At 44.5% G+C, this 15,815-nt stretch overlaps 2 long non-coding RNA genes across 4 annotated transcripts in view; one reads left to right on the top strand and one right to left on the bottom strand.

The window, feature by feature from the left end:
- LOC112677877 (uncharacterized) overlaps nucleotides 1–13,931 on the top strand; it is a 34,447-nt gene extending 20,516 nt beyond the window's left edge. Inside the window, exons 3-4 of one of the 3 annotated variants that reach the window (XR_004819254.2) lie at nucleotides 12,951–13,303; nucleotides 13,759–13,931. This is a non-coding gene — a long non-coding RNA (uncharacterized LOC112677877). Of the gene's footprint in view, nucleotides 1–4,811; nucleotides 5,474–12,950; nucleotides 13,736–13,758 lie in introns of those variants that run through there. The other 2 variants (XR_003147246.3, XR_003147245.3) reach the window with 2 other exon arrangements.
- On the bottom strand, nucleotides 9,082–15,093 carry LOC125755894 (uncharacterized). The gene is made up of 3 exons (XR_007413371.1): nucleotides 13,973–15,093; nucleotides 10,664–11,294; nucleotides 9,082–9,567 (listed from the first exon to the last, which is right to left on the bottom strand). It is a non-coding gene; the product is annotated as an uncharacterized LOC125755894 (long non-coding RNA).
- Nucleotides 15,094–15,815: the final 722 nt, after the last annotated feature.

Below are 15,815 nucleotides of genomic sequence, written 5' to 3'. Positions count from 1 at the left end.
GGCGCTAAACCTCTGCGCCACCCAGGGATCCCAGAGGGAGAGAGTCTTAAACAAGCTCCACACACCTGTGCAGATCCCAACACAGGGCTCCATCTTACAATCCTGAGATCATGACCTGAACCAAAATCAAGAGTCAGGCGCTTAACTGCCTGAGCCACCCAGGCACCTCTCCTTTTTTTTTTTTTTTTTCTTCTTATTGCTTTGTAGGAGGTATTTACATATTCTGAACATAAGTCTCTTGTTAGAAATGTGTTGTAAATATCTTCTCTCAGTGTAGGGCTTGTCTTTTTATTCTTTCAATGGCATCTTTTTAAAATTTTTTTTAAATTATTTTTTAATGGCATCTTTTAATGAAATGCAATTTATCAAGTTTTTTCCTTTATAATCATGCCTTTTGAGTCCTGGCTAAGAAATCTGTGCTTATCCCTATGTCATGGTATCAGTTGAGTTTCAAGCAAAGCAGTAGAACCACTGGGGATATATATTAAGCACTTTATTGTAAGGAATTGTCTCAAGTGCTATGGGGACTTTCCAGGTAAGTTCAAAATCCATAGAACGTGAAGCTGTATGTATTTTTCTCCTTCATCAGGGAAGTCTGAGCTCTGCTTTGAAGGCCTTCCACTGACTGAATCAGGTCCGTCCACGTGATCTAGGATATCTCCTTTACTTAAAGCCAACTGATTTTGAACTTTAATCACATCTATAAAATGCCACTATCTAGATTAGTGTCTGATTCAATGACTGGGGACTACAGGTTAGTCAAGTTGACACAAGATCATTGTAGTCGTTAACATATTTTTCTGTGTTTTCTTCTAGAAGTTTTATTGCTTTATCTTTTTATTTAGTTCGACAATCCACCTTAGAGTGATTTTTGTGCATGGTGTGAAACAGGGGTCAAAGCCAAGTGGGGGGCAGCCCCAGTGGCCCAGTGGTTTAGCACTGCCTTCGGCCCAGGGCATGATCCTGGAGACCCGGAATCGAGTCTCACATCGGGCCCCCTGCATGGAGCCTGCTTCTCTCTCTGCCTGTGTCTCTGCCCCTCTCTCTCTCTGTGTCTCTCATGAATAAATAAATAAATAAATAAATAAATAAATAAATAAATAAATAAATTTATTAAAAAAAAACAAAGCCAAGTGGGGTATAGTTATGGGGCAGAGTGTGCTAAGGGAAGATGTGCCCCAGCCCCACGAGATGAATTACAGATTGATTCAATCCAGTCATGGTAATCTATTCATTCAGCAAATATTTTTTGAGCCCTTAAATTTACCAAACATATCCTCAGTTCTGAGATGCAACAATGAACAAAACGAGTAAAGTCCCCGCTGTTGTGAAATTTTCCTTTGCAAGTAATTGATTAGAAATTCAGTACGTGACCCCATTCTAGGCAGTGGTGCCTGAAGAGACATATGCTGTAGACATCTGGGAAAAGTGCTGCTTCTTGATAAAAGGGAGGCTTTCAAAGAAAAACTCTGCCGTGCACATGGGAGCATGTGATAGTTGGTATTTCGGCAGTCTTACCCCGAGAATGACAGAGAAGCCAACCCAGAGCCCTGACATCATCAAGCTCCTTTAGGATCCAGTTCTGGAACAGCCCATCTCCAGGTCTCTGATGTGACATAATCACATTTTCTTATTGTTTAAGCCGCACTTGGGCATTTTACCACTCGTAGCTGTAGATACATGTACTTCTCGGAGTGGCCCTGCAGCTCTCCAACACTTGCGCTATACCTCACCTTGGTTCCTTTCATTGTCCAGCTCTAGCCTTCATTTCACCTTCCACCTTAGATGTTTACACTAGATCTTCTCTGGCTCCCTTTCTAACTTGCTTTGGCCTTTAATGAAGAAAATTGATCCCTTCCGCTGAGGTCACTCTGCCCCAGTTTCACCCCAAAACTATATCCATCTTAATTTCCCTGCCACAACCCTCTTGTTTTTCTAGTTTGACTTCCATCTCTCCAACCCTACATACACCAAGCCCCAGCTGCAGAGGTAGACACTTGATTATGGTTATGCTCTGTTTGATCTATGGTTGGTTCCTTTTTTAATGCAAAGCCACACAAAATAAGATGCCGTGGGGGGGCCTGGGTGGCTCAGTCAGTTGAGCATCTGGCTCTTGGTTTCTGCTCAGGTCATGGTCTCAGGGTTGTAGGACTGAGCCCTGCCTCAGGCTCTGTGCTCAGCGAGGAGTTTGCTTCCCTCTCTCCCTCTGCCCCTCCTCACCCTCCCATGTATGTGTGTGTGTGTGTTTATGTGTGTGTGAGCACACGTGCATGCATGCTCTCTCTCTCTCTCTCTCTCTAATAAATAATTAAATCTTTAAAAAGTATGATGCTATGGAGGAGCAGAAACTAAAAGCCTTGCCCAGAAGCCAGACTTCAGAGACTGAAGTGGACATCCAGCAGAGTTGAGAGAACATGCTGTCCCAGAAAGACCGAGAACAGCTGCTCCACGATTTCCGGTCACCATAAGGCCCCACTGTGCTTCCTGCATGGAGTTCCTTGGAAGTCCCTTGAATTCTCATAATGAAACTCTTTCCTTAAGCCACCTTGAAAGGGTTTCTGTGTCTTGCGAACAAATCGCCTGGACGGTGGCTCTCGCAGTCCCCAAAGGGGCCTTATTCTGTCAAGAGGACAAGGCCTGCTGTGAGAGCAGGTCACCAAGTGTCTGGGGGAAGCCTGGAGCTGGTGCGGAGGCTTCCAGGCTGCACCAGCAATACCCTCTACAGATTCTCTAAAATAGAGAACACATCCTCCCCTGTCCTTCCTCAGGATTGGTTCTTCAATTCCCAGTTTCCTTTCTTTTCTTTTTCTTCTTTTTTTAAAGATTTTTTCCCTTTTATTAGAGAGAGAGGGCCCGAGAGCATGAGCAGGGGGAGAGGCAGACAGAGGTGCAGAGGGAGAAGCAGACTCCTCGCTGAGCATGGAGTCCGATATGGGGCTCGATCCCAGGACCCTGGGGTCATGACCTGAGCCCCAGGCACACGCTTAACTGACTGAGCCACCCAGGCACCCCTGGAGTTCCCTTTCTTGAGAGGCCAGGAGAAGCATCTGTCTTAATCTGGGTCGTTCTTGCCCAAAGCAGAGCCTTGGATCCGGACTTGAGTTCAGTTAGTCTATTTGGACTGTGACTCGAGGAAGCAGGAATGAGGAGCAAGCAGAGAGTGTCACAGGCCAGGAGGACAGGTCCGTATGTGGCTCAGTACTGGGCTGGTTACCACCAAATGACAGGGGCTCAACTGCAGTGGAGACTTTTTGAAAATCCATGTGATACGTGCCTTAGAACCCACCCACTCAGCCCCCATTGACTGAGGATTGTGCCCACAGTGGTCATTCCTCGTACTTTTGGGCTACTCTGCACAGGGCTGAAGGAACTCTGGTGGCTTCTGAAAAACCCCAGAAGCAGAAGAGCTGAGAGTTATAGGGCACTCGATGTGGGTCACTGCAGTGAGCATGGAACTGTTCAACGTCAGATGAAATCAAAAGTGGGCTGAGGAGCTGGGCCCGAGCATCTTCTACATCCTCTCTGGGGGGAAGGCTTTTATCTGAGAATCAGTAGACCAAATTATGGGTGCCCAGAAGCAGGAAGCCTAGAAGTAAGTATAGTTATCTTCTGTGACAGAGCTGATACCTGCTAACCAGAAATCCACATTCTCTTCTTCCTGGATGCTCTGCTGGCCCATATTTCCCAGCCTCCCTTGCAGTTAGGTGTGGCCAACTGGCTGAGTTCCAACCAACAGAATGTGAGCAGAAGTAAGGTGTACACTACCAAGCCTGGCCCATAAATATCCTCCCAGGCATATGTCTCCACGTTCTTTTCCCTTCTGTTGGCTTGATGTTGATCCTCAGGTGACCTTAGAAACCATATGTTACAGACAGCAGAGGCGGGCCGGGTCCCTGGATGACTGTGTGCAACACGCTGCCTCTCCCTCCCTCTCCTCCCATTCATTCCTCCAGCCCCACCTCACTCCCCTGGAACTGCGTTGCTCTGAGATAAGCTTCTATGATGTTGGGCCGTTATACATGCGGGGGTTAATTTATGGTAGCAGCTAGCTTACCTTAACTAGTAGACCTACCACAACACCTTACCATTCTCTGGGCTCAGAAATTATTCTCCAGGTGTCTCTGAACTACAGTATTGATGAAAAACTTAAAAATTTAGAAAGATAATTATAAAACTGATACATACACAGGTACAAATATTAAGCAGTACAAGAGAGTCTAAAATCATAGTAAAGGGCACCTGGGTGTCTTGGTTAAGCATCTGCCTTTGGCTCAGGTCATGATCTCGGGGTCCTGGGATCGAGCCTCGAATTGGGCTCTCCACTCAGCGGTGAGTCTGCTTCCTTCCCCTTTTTTAAAAAAAGATTTTATTTATTTATTCATGACAAACACAGAGAGAGAGAGAGAGAGAGAGGCAGAGACACAGGCAGAGGGAGAAGCAAGCTCCATGCAGGGAGCCTGACATGGGACTCAATCCCTCGTCTCCAGGATCAGGCCCTGGGCTGAAGGCGGTGCTAAACCACTGAGCCACCCGGGTTGCCTGCTTCTCCCTTTCCTTCTCCCTCTTGCTCAAATTAATGAATAAATTCTTTTAAAAAAAATAAAATCAAAGTAAAAGCTCTTATCTTCCCTCTTGCCCCATTCCCAGCCCTACTCCATTAGATGACCACTTTTAACTATTCTTCCCTTTATTTTCCTGATTGTTACTTCTATATAATCTCCTATTTGTAGTTTTACCAGTGTTAAAAAAAATATTTAGTGGCGTTCCACTGTGAAAGATGAATAGTTACCAAAGTTGTTTCTTTAACCCAGGAATATGAAAGAGCTCCAGGCGGAAGAAATAATGTGGTGCCAGAAAGACCCCACATTGGCTTTGATTATATGAAGGAGAAGCAGCATGGTGACGCAGGACAAAAACAAACTTTGAATTCAGATTTGCGTGGAGTTTAGCTTCTACTCTTTATTTGCAAGATCGGGAGTTTGTGAAATGAAATGATGCATCTGCAGGTGTTGTTCTGGGTTCATCCTTAAATATTTTCAGAGTTTTCACACACTACTACGTTCTGTGGTAGGTGCCAGTTCATCTTAGTGTCCACTCTTAAGACCAAGCTGTTCTGGAGGGTAACCCGCCTGAAGTGCTTGACACTTAGATTACTAGAAATAGATGCCTGGTCCCTGAATCAACAATTCCACTTGTTTCAATCAACAAGTCAGCACATCTTGCTCCAGCCGAGAGAGGGCAGTAAGAGACACAGAGTGCATTTGCCTTTCTAGCAAGGGACGTTGCTTAGCAACCACATCAAAGTAGGATTTCAATGGTTGTCAGCCTATCAATGTTGGCCAGAGCCCAGAAGTGTATAAAATCATCCTTCTCAAATGATATATCCACCAAAAATGACTTCAAGAAAACACCCACCAGCTTTCTTGAAACATCAAATAAAAGCTTCACATTTACATCAAAAATAAAATAACATAATAAACATAATAATAATATTACGTATTCATTTAGAAATAATCAGTCTGCATGTAATAATAATAAAATAATATAATAACATTACATATTCATTTAGAAATAATCAATCTACATATTTAGATACATTGGTCAACTGTTAGGTATCAGCCATGAGAAGATTATGGTCCTGTTTCTACAGGGTCCCTTTATGGAGAAAATAGCTCCTTTTCTGTTCTCTATACTATACCCAAAGTGATTCTTGTGCTTATTCATGTTACTAAACAAATGACATCATCTAAAATCTGCCACAGAGGTCAGTGAATCTCTTCTCCTTCAGTGTGTTTAAATATTCTACTATGGATTTTTTTTTTAGATTGTAAAAATAACAAACTCCTAACTGACTACTCGGTAATGGGAATTTGTAGGAATCCTTAAATTACGTAAATAAATCATGGAGGGAGTCTGTCTTGGACCGGATGTGCTACTGTGGATGGACAGATAAACGTCAGGCTTTCCGACGTGGAAAAATAAGTCACTTTTTCCGTTGCTACTTGATCTTAGAATTTAATACATTTTGATTAATTCCAACTTCAAATGGGAGGATAATACAGGGGAGTGGGTGTATGAGAAGAAGGAAGATGAGGATATGCTTCAATATCATACTTGAATTTCTTTGTCAGTAGTTGGGAGCCTCATCTTACATGGGCATCAGTTGCCAGAACAATAAAACATCTGACACACAGATGAATTTCAATTTTATTTTATTTAGTTTTTTTGAATTTCAGTTTTTTTTTTAATTTTTATTTATTTATGATAGTCACACACAGAGAGAGAGAGAGAGAGAGAGAGGCAGAGACATAGGCAGAAGGAGAAGCAGGCTCCATGCACCGGGAGCCCGACGTGGGATTCGATCCCGGGTCTCCAGGATCGCGCCCTGGGCCAAAGGCAGGTGCCAAACCGCTGCGCCACCCAGGGATCCCCAGAATTTCAGTTTTAAAATAAAAATAATTAATATATATTTTAAACATTCTATATAATAATAAAAACTAATGTTTATTGGAAATTTTCTTAGGTAAATGCACAATTCATTTTCTTTCAATTTTTCTACATGTATCACTAGACTCTTTCTTGAGAATTCTCACTGACCCTATGGGTTTGCATACTTCAGTAAAAAAGGAAAACATCATCCTTCGAATATTCAGTTTAAGTATTCAGTTTGGTATGTGTTAGAAAAGTTGCCTTTTTAAAGTAAAACTTGTCAGGGGGCACCTGGATGGCTCAGTCAGTTAAGAAACAGACTCTTGGGACGCCTGGGTGGCTCAGTGGTTGAGCACCTGCCCCTGGCTCAGGGTGTGATCCTGGGGTCCCGGGATCGAGTCCCACATTAGGCTCCCTGCCTGGAGCCTGCTTCTCCCTCTGCCTACATCTCTGCCTCTCTCTCTCTCTGTGTCTTTCACGAATAAATAAAATCTTAAAAAAAAAAAAAAAGAATTGGACTCTTGGTCTGCTTAAGACTTTCTCTCTGCCCCTGCCTCTCTCTCTCTCCCTCTCTCTCTCTCAAATAAATAAATAAATTTTAAAAGATTTTATCTATTCACGAAAGACACACAGAGAGAGGCAGAGACACAGGCAGAGGGAAAAGCAGGCTCCCTGCGGGACTTGATCCCAGGACCCCAGGGTCATGCCCTGAGCAGGAGGCAGATGTTCAATCACTGAGTCACCCAGGTACCCTAAATAAATAAATCTCTAGAGTAAAACTCATTAGGAGGTAACAGACAGGACTCTGTGTTAGATAGACTGCTCTCCTACTTCAGCTCTACTACGGACTGTCCATTTGACCACAGGTGAATTATTTAGCCTCTCTTTGACTTAGTTTCCTCATCTGAAGCATACAGATAATGATAAAATGCCCAACTCATGGGGTTGTAGTTGGAACATGGTAAGTGCTGAGTAAATACTAAAGTTTTTTTGTTTGTTTTGTTTTGTTTTTAGTGTCAGAAATTATTTTTGAGTAAATAATAAATGTTGCCTGTTGTCATCGCTACCTTGGGCCATAACTTCAGCAAATATCAGTTATTTCAGCAAAAAAACAGTTCTTTTTTCCCCATTACTACTTGCTTTGGGAAACCTAGGACTGTCCGTATTCTGATGCTTGTTCTTACTCTAAAAAGAATTTTACAGCATCTGTCATAATTATGGCCTTTGATAAGGACAATCAGTGTAGACTGGAGGCCAGGACCAGAATGTAAGCAGATTCACAGTTAAGCCTGCAAGTCTGAACAGAGGACCCAGGGCAGGACACATGTGTTCAAGACTGAATTTGGAACATTGGCTTACACGGGAGAAGAGGGTAAAAAGGATGGGAGGGGAGAGAGAAGTATGGAAATACCATTTGTTTATACTGAATCTAGAATCCCAGGTATCTAGGACTCAAGACAGGTAATCAGTGGGACTTAAATAACCAATACCTGGAAGGTCTTTATTTACAGCTGGCATTCAAGATAATCGTCAGCTGATATTAGTGGGGATTTAGAGGCAGGAAATCCAGACTCTGCAGAGAACGAGGTGCCAGAAGGAATTTAGTTTGGGGGAAACTGGGGAAAGAAGGAACTGTGTAAAGAACTTGGGAAGATACAAAGATGTACTTCGAGGGAATGAGTTAAGATTCTCTTGGGTGGGACCACTCCTGTGTGTATGGCCCAACTTGAGTTACTTGGTGTCAGTGAGTCCGCACCATTCTGGTGGCCCAATTTCACATGATTGCGAGGGGGAAAGATGCCTGCTGGCCAGGGCCATATGTTTACTATCTGTAAACGTGGGACTGTGGAACTGGAGCCATTCATAGGCTTCCAAGGTGACTCCAAAGGTACAGATACCAGAGCTCTTCCAGGCACCTGGTCAACTCCTCTGGTTGAGGGCTTTGGAGGGGGGGTATAGTGTTGGAAAGTGCCCCAAATTATAGAAATGGGGACTGAGATCCACACAAATCCTGGTCTAGCCTTGGGTCCCATGCAACGGATGGGGACTAGAAAATTTGAGGAAGGTGGTGCTGCGAAGAAAGAGGAAGTGTGGGGCCCAGCTTTAGGGCTCTGCTTGCGCAGGTGCAAGGGTGATACTTAACTTAGGTCAGAGTGGAGTCAACAGCACCTGTATATTAACTTATTTTGTTAGAGTACCTGTCTGGGGGAAGGGACTGGTCTAGAGAAGGGATGACCCCAGTTATAGCAGTTAAACACTCGTAGCTATGACAGTTAAGCATGTTAGTTCTTAGGAGTGGCAACTGACCTTGACCAGTGGTTCTCGATGCTGGCACCCAGTAAAATTAACTGAGAAACTTTAAAACAGAACAACCTGTGCATACGTGTGAACGCACATGCACAAGTGCTTCGGCTCTCAGACCAATTAAATCAGACTCTAAGGGGGTGAGGGACTGATATCATGGTTTAAAAAAAATCTTCCCAGGTAGTTCATTGTCCAGCCAGCACTGGGAGCCCCAGCTGTAGATGTGCCTCACCCATCACCCATTTCTCCGGTGACGGCATTCTTTATTGCCACTTGATCCCTGAGAATTCACTCGGTAGTTTCTTTCTTTTTTTTTTTTTTTAAAGATTTTATTTATTTATTCATGATAGTCACACAGAGAGAGAGAGGGGCAGAGACACAGGCAGAGGGAGAAGCAGGCTCCATGCACCGGGAGCCTGACGTGGGATTCCATCCCGGGTCTCCAGGATCGCGCCCTGGGCCAAAGGCAGGCGCCAAACCGCTGCGCCACCCAGGGATCCCCACTCGGTAGTTTCTGAGCACAGCTAACTGCTCTCTCCAGCCAAGTCCGGATTTTCTCCTATGAGGGAACCCTCATTATCCTTGACTTCTATCAGCCACAGATACTGTAGGTCTTAGCTCCCTCCTTCCCAAAACTCCAGGTGCTTCCCCAAACTGCTTTCTGTTACCTGGTGTTTCTGTTTTGCATCCACTCTGTTGCACATCTTTATTCAGTCCGTATTGAGCTGTAATCCTCAGTATTCTTGGAATCAGACAAGTGCATTGTTTGACTCTGAGGCCCTTCAATCTCACCCATTTGCTAAGAATACTCTGCGAGCTCTACTTATTTTTTAACTGTAAAGTAAATAAAAAGTAATTGGTTTAGAGATTTTGGAGATGCCTTAGAATATCATAAACTAGAATGAACACCATCACTATAAAAAAAAATCTTATCCCTTTAAAATAACAACGAAAACCCTAGCAGAAGACTTATTATCAACTGTTTCTAAAAGCTTATGTATGAACTTAGGCAAATGTTCCAAGTGTTCGTGGGTATTCCTCCTCAGGACAAGGGAAGTCTACTATAAGCAAAAAGATCTGGCTTATGTCCTTCCTTCCGTCAGTTAAGACCTCAGATGGCTTCCAGGTGCTTCTGCTGAAGGAAAGTAGATTAGCCCCACATGTCTGATTTTTATTAGCTGCTTCATTAGGAGCAACTATTTTATAAAATCCTTTACAAAATACCCATATCCCAGCTTTCAAAGTTTTCTCCTAAAGATGCTAGCCTGGGAAGCCAACAGCACTCATGTGCGGCCTTCCTGTGATATTTGTAAAAAGTCACTCAGAGAAGCTGACAAGATCTTAATAGTATTTTTTTATGTGTAAAATATCTTTATATCCTTTATGTCTTAGAGTCTGATGTCAACTTGGTAAGGTTGTAAAGCATGTATGTCTAGTCCCATTTCCTTCTTTTTTTTTTTAAATTTCAAACTCTCATTTATTATTGTACCACTCAATCTTTTTTTAAGATTTTATTTGAGAGAGAGAGAGAGAGAGAGAGACCAGGGGGAGGGGAGGCAGATTCCCTACTGAACACAGACCCAGACTCGAGGCTGGATCCCACGACCCTGAGATCATGACCCAATGGGAAGGCAGATGCTTAACCAACTGAGCCACCCGGGCGTCCCAACCACTCAATCTTAAAGAAAAAAAAAAAAAAAAAAAAAAAGGCAGCTCCAAGGATAAGTCTTCTATCATTTTTTTAAAAAGGAAACTGTTTCTTTTAACTTTACATCTACCCCACACTTCATTTTCAAAACCTGTCACTTAACTGTCTTGGTCATGGACATTTCCGAGATGAGATTTTATATTTTGTTCCCATAGCTTGAGGCTATCAGGAAAACCATGTTTTCCTTTTTTTTTTTTTTTTTTTTTTTTTAATTTTACTTACCCATTCCTGAGAGACCCAGAGACCCAGGCAGAGGGAGAAGCAGGCTCCACGCAGGGAGCCCGACATGGGATTCGATCCCGGGTCCCCAGGATCATGCCCTGGGCTGAAGGTAGCACTAAACCGCTGAGCCACCGGGGCTGCCCCATGCTTTCCTTTATTGAAGGGGTCTGGCCTTGCTGATGTTCACGTATCCCTTCCAATAGTCTTCATCCATATCTTTCCTTCTGGAGGCATTTCTTCTGGTTCACTCTCTTCATCTTCATTAGAAGCTGATGCTACTGACAGGGTTTTTGGAGCAAGAGTTGGAACAGTTTCCTTAGGCCGACTTGATGCAAGTTTGATGGCCATGGCTGAGGCTTTGTTGCGTGACTACCTATGACAGATCCAAACTTGGAGATCTTTGTAGGCTTTCTTGGGCGGTCTGCAGCTTCCTCTTCAGCAGATCACCTCTCAGCACTGCAACTGGAACTTTCCCCTCTATTACTCTGGGGGCTCCGGCTCAATGCGGCTTCTCAGGCTTCTCCTCTCCCACGATTTTATGCACCGTGGCCTCCCCCGCAGCCACACCAAGCTCCATTTCCTTTTTCTGTTTTACAACTGAAGGACTGCGATTCAGATGGTTTGCATGGCTCTGTGGAAAACATATGAGTCAGAATCAGGACTCAATTCCAGGATGCTGGGATTCACGCATCTGGTGCCTCCCCACTACTGAACTGTGGAGATGTCATTCCTCCACATTACCAAGTACTGTATTAGTCTGGGTTCTCCAGAGAGAAACAGAACCAACAGGAGATTATATATATGATTTGTTATAAGGAATTGGGTCATGTGGTTATGAAGGCTGAGAGGTCCCTAGATGGCAGCTGGCAAGCTCAAGATCCAGGAGAGCCAATGGTGCAGCTCTAGCCTGAATCCAAAGGCCTGAGAAGACAGGAGGTTGATGGTACCAGTTCACCTCTGAAGTCAGGAGAAGACCAACAGCCCAGCCTGAAGACAGTCAGGAAGAGGATAAATTCTTCCTTGTTTTGCCTTCTGTTCTATTCAGGCCCTCAACAGAGTGGATAAGACACACTCCCACTGGGGAGGGCAAGTTGCTTCGCTCATTCTACCAATTCAGATGTGAATCTCATCCAGAAACACCCTCACAGACATACCCAGAATAATATTTAACCAGACTATCTGGGCAGCCCAGTCAAGCTGACACATTCAATTAACCATCACAAGTACGCACTTAATTGTGTGTACGTCTCCGTGCTAGACATTCCTGGAACTGTCCCCTTGTGTCACTGCCTGGAAGTCAGAAACCCAACTTGCCCTTCTGGATCTCACCTAAACTGGTGCTGGTGGACAAGTCATTTCATCTCTCTCTATGATTCTCAGTTTTCTCAACTGTAAAATAACAGGGGTTAAGATTTAGAGCACTTTTTAGGGTACTTACTGCTTGAAAATGGTGTTTCTGTGATTCTATAATTTAATTCTAGGAAAGATTTTGAAACTGATTTGACTTTTGTTTCATTCAAAGCTGTGTTCTGGGTCCCACAAAAGCATGTGTGTTGAAGGTACTTACTCATCAAGTAAAATCAACATGAAGGTGATAATACTGTATCTGTCACAGGATTTTTTTTTTCCATTGGTGCCTGTGATTCTTGGTCACACCACTCTGAAGAATGAAGAGGTAGACAGACGAGTGGTGGGCAGTGAAGCAAGGTTTATTGAATGACAGCAAGGTGATAGCACAAAGCTCCCAGGGAGGGAGGGGACCCGAGAGGGTTGCCACTGGGGTTTCTATATGATTAGCACACAAAAAATTCTGGTATGACTTAGGGTGAAGCATAGCCTACAGGTGCCCTTATCAAAGAGAATGGGAGATCAATGAGTCAGGCTTCCCCTAAAGAAGCAATTAGGACTTAGGCTGGGTTTAAAGAACAAAGCAAAAGAAAACAAAAACATGGGAACAATTTGGATAAACAGAGGCAAGGGAGGAGGACTTTCCAGGCTGGAGAAAACCCAGGCAAGGCTAAGCCAGGATCATTTGTATGAGAGTGAATGGACCAGGCAGCCATGTTTGGAATGGAGAGTGCCAACAGAAAAAGGCAAAATAAAAATAGTATTTGGGGAAGGTATCATCCGACAGCAATGGGAGGATGGATTGAAGGGTTCTCGGAAACTAGCTACCTCTTACTGAGTGCCTACTATGTGCCAGGCTCTGTGATCGAATTTTATATATGTTATCTGAAACCTTTGCAACAGTCTACAAAGTAGGCTTCCTTATCTCTTCATTTTACAGATAAGGACACTCAAGATCAAAGAGATTAAGAAAGAGTCCAAGGCAATCCAGCTGAGAGGAGGCTCAGTAAAAATCCCAACCCAGCCTGAGTTGACTCCATAACCCCTTTCTCCACATCCCACACTGCCTCTCCCCAAACCAGCAATGTTGCCAGTTTCAACAAATCAACCAAAGTGTGACCATTTGCTGGGCCTGCCACTGTGGCAGCTGGCTGCCGGACAATTGATGACCTTGCCTGGCAGGTGCTATGAATGTTTAACTCAGCCAGAAACTCGGTGGTCCGTCTTGGGGACAGACTCTGATCCAGCGTGTGGCCGGCGATGTGACTGAGGGCAGAGAAGGCCACCAGACTGGTAAGTGCCCTCCTTGCTGACTCCCGAAGGCAAACTACAGAGGCAGGCCCCTTGAAGAGCTGCCGTAACCACAAGCCAGAGGGCAGCCCCTTATTTGTGCCCAACGTGGAAAAATTGTTAGTCACGCACCAGTCATTTCAGGAACACCTGCACGTTCCTGGCCTTTGAGCACAAATTGAAGACCGACTTTGAATTCAGACATTGAAGTTATTCACATGGACTGCTCTACAATCTACAGAAGTGAGAGGGAGAGCCAGAAGTAGAAGCTATAGGTTATGATCCCCGCGTGTCTTTTGTTAGTTCCCTGAAGAAATCAGAAGGGAGATAGTACGTGTGGTGGGGGAGGCAGAGATCCCAGGGGTGCACAACAATATCCAATTATTTTATAAAGATAAATCGTGACATCAATCTTAGCTCAAAAATACCTTCCTGGCTTTCCTCTCTTTCAAAAATAGAGATTCCGGGCAGCCTGGGGAAGCTCAGCGGCTTAGAGCCGCCTTTGGCCTAGGGTGTGATCCTAGAGACCCAGGATCGAGTCCCGCGTCGGGGTCCCTGCAGGGAACCTGCTTCTCCCTCTGCCTGTGTCTCTGCCTCTCTCTTTGTGTGTCTCTCATGAATGAATAAATAAAATCTTAAAAAAATAATAAAAAATAAAAAGAGATTCCGTACCTCGTGACCCACATCATTGATGCACTTCAACCCAGACATAACCAGTCTGATGACATCACTGCTGCACACCCCGCTAGCTTCTCTACTGAGACCTTCCAAGGTGTTAATCGCCATTGCGAATTAATCATTATTCTGAGTCAGACTCTTCCTCTCCTCCTGAAGCTTGTGGTTATTAACTTTGCTTGAATTGGTTAATGCGCCATCAGTACAAATTATCATTCCACAAATTATCATTCCACAGTACCACACGCGCAATTGTTGTTATTATGCAGGGAGTTTTATATGTGGAAAAGTCATAATTAACTGCTTATTCTAAAATTCTGTTTTCGTGCCTTTGTGGCAGTTCATCTTCATGCGGTCAGGATTTTTATCAGGATCTCATTTTCTTTCACACTTTGAAATCTAAAATGAAAGCCACAGTGGTTTTTCAGTCTTTTCAGAAAATGACCTACATCAGAAAAGAGTCTCAGTAAATACTATGTAGGAGTGCTTTTCAAATGTAATATCTCTTTTCTGCTTTTATGTACATTAACAACATTTCTATAACATTCTCGTGATAAAAAATAGTTCAGCAAAATTGTTCATTAATCTATCAAGATGACCATGTGAAATGTCCCTGTTTTCCAAAAGCTTCCATTGCTGGAAGTAAGGTTTTGTTTTGTTTTGTTTTAATGGAACTAAGGGCTTTTGATGAAAGTCCCTCATCAAGAATAGCTAGAGGAGAGCTGCTCCTTTTTTTTGAGAACCAGTGGGACTCTAAGGGTCTAAGCAGGAGAAGATCTGGCATTTTACACAGACTCCCTCCCTGGGATGGGTCCGACACTGGGGATACTGATCTGGTCACACTTGCTGATACTGGAGATCCTCACTGGCAAGCTTGGGTGTTCTGAGGGTCCTAGTCTGGATCTGGGGTTGGAAAGGGGGGGGACCAAGTTACAGAGATTGGAACCAGTTTGATGCTTAGCAGGTGTCCGCTTTTTCAAAGAGGTAAATTCCAAAAGTCGGAAATCCAGGCATGAGTCAGCAACTAGCTGATTTATCGATGAGCCACCAACTTGGGATCCAAGGATGATTATGCTCTGTCCTTGGAAGAGCTGTCTTAAAGCCAGGCTCCAGGCCAGGAGGGGATAGAGTACCAGCAGAGTATTCTAGAACCTCTGCTCAGCACCCCTGTAGAACTCTGTCACCCTATTGTACTCACTCCCACTGTAAATACTAGTTTCATGCCTTCCCCATAGGCTCCATGAAGGGAGAGGCTCAGCCTGTAGCGTTCACCCCAGCATCCAGCCCCGGGTTGGGGTCGTCACCCCTACGGGCCAGGCCATTACCGGTTCTGACCCAGACCATGGCAACAGCATCCAGCCTAGCTTGTCGACTTCTACTCTTTCACCCGCCCCACAGATGCTTCACACAGCACCCAGTGCGGTTTTCAAAATGTGGATCTGATTTTGCTATCAGCCTTCCTAGAAGCCTTGGGTGATTCCCCGAAGTCTTCAGGTTAGACCCAAATCCCAAACAGGGGCCACGCCAACCAGCCACCCTGGCTTCTCCCAGTTCTTCCCCCATACTCTGCCCCCTCCTCCACGGGTGCCCCCTTGTCTACCCGATTCCCTCTGGTCCTCCGCGCTCTGCCTAGCGGTCACTTCCCGGAGAAATCCCCCTTGAGACCCTAGTCTCCCCGGTGTTCTCTGCAGTGGCAGGTCTTTCTTGTAGGCACGTTCCCAAGCTTCTGACTCATTCATCGGGATCATTTTGGGATTCAGGTCTTTTCCTCTGATTTGACTTGTAAAGTCCACAGGTGCAGGGCGTGTACCCACTCGGCTCAGCCCCAACACAGCAGGAC

Source organism: Canis lupus, chromosome 10 (genome assembly GCF_003254725.2).
Source record: "Canis lupus dingo isolate Sandy chromosome 10, ASM325472v2, whole genome shotgun sequence".
In the NCBI taxonomy this organism is placed as follows: domain Eukaryota; kingdom Metazoa; phylum Chordata; class Mammalia; order Carnivora; family Canidae; genus Canis; species Canis lupus.
Note: the sequence above shows the minus strand (reverse complement) of the source record. Positions and strands in the feature narration are given on the sequence as shown.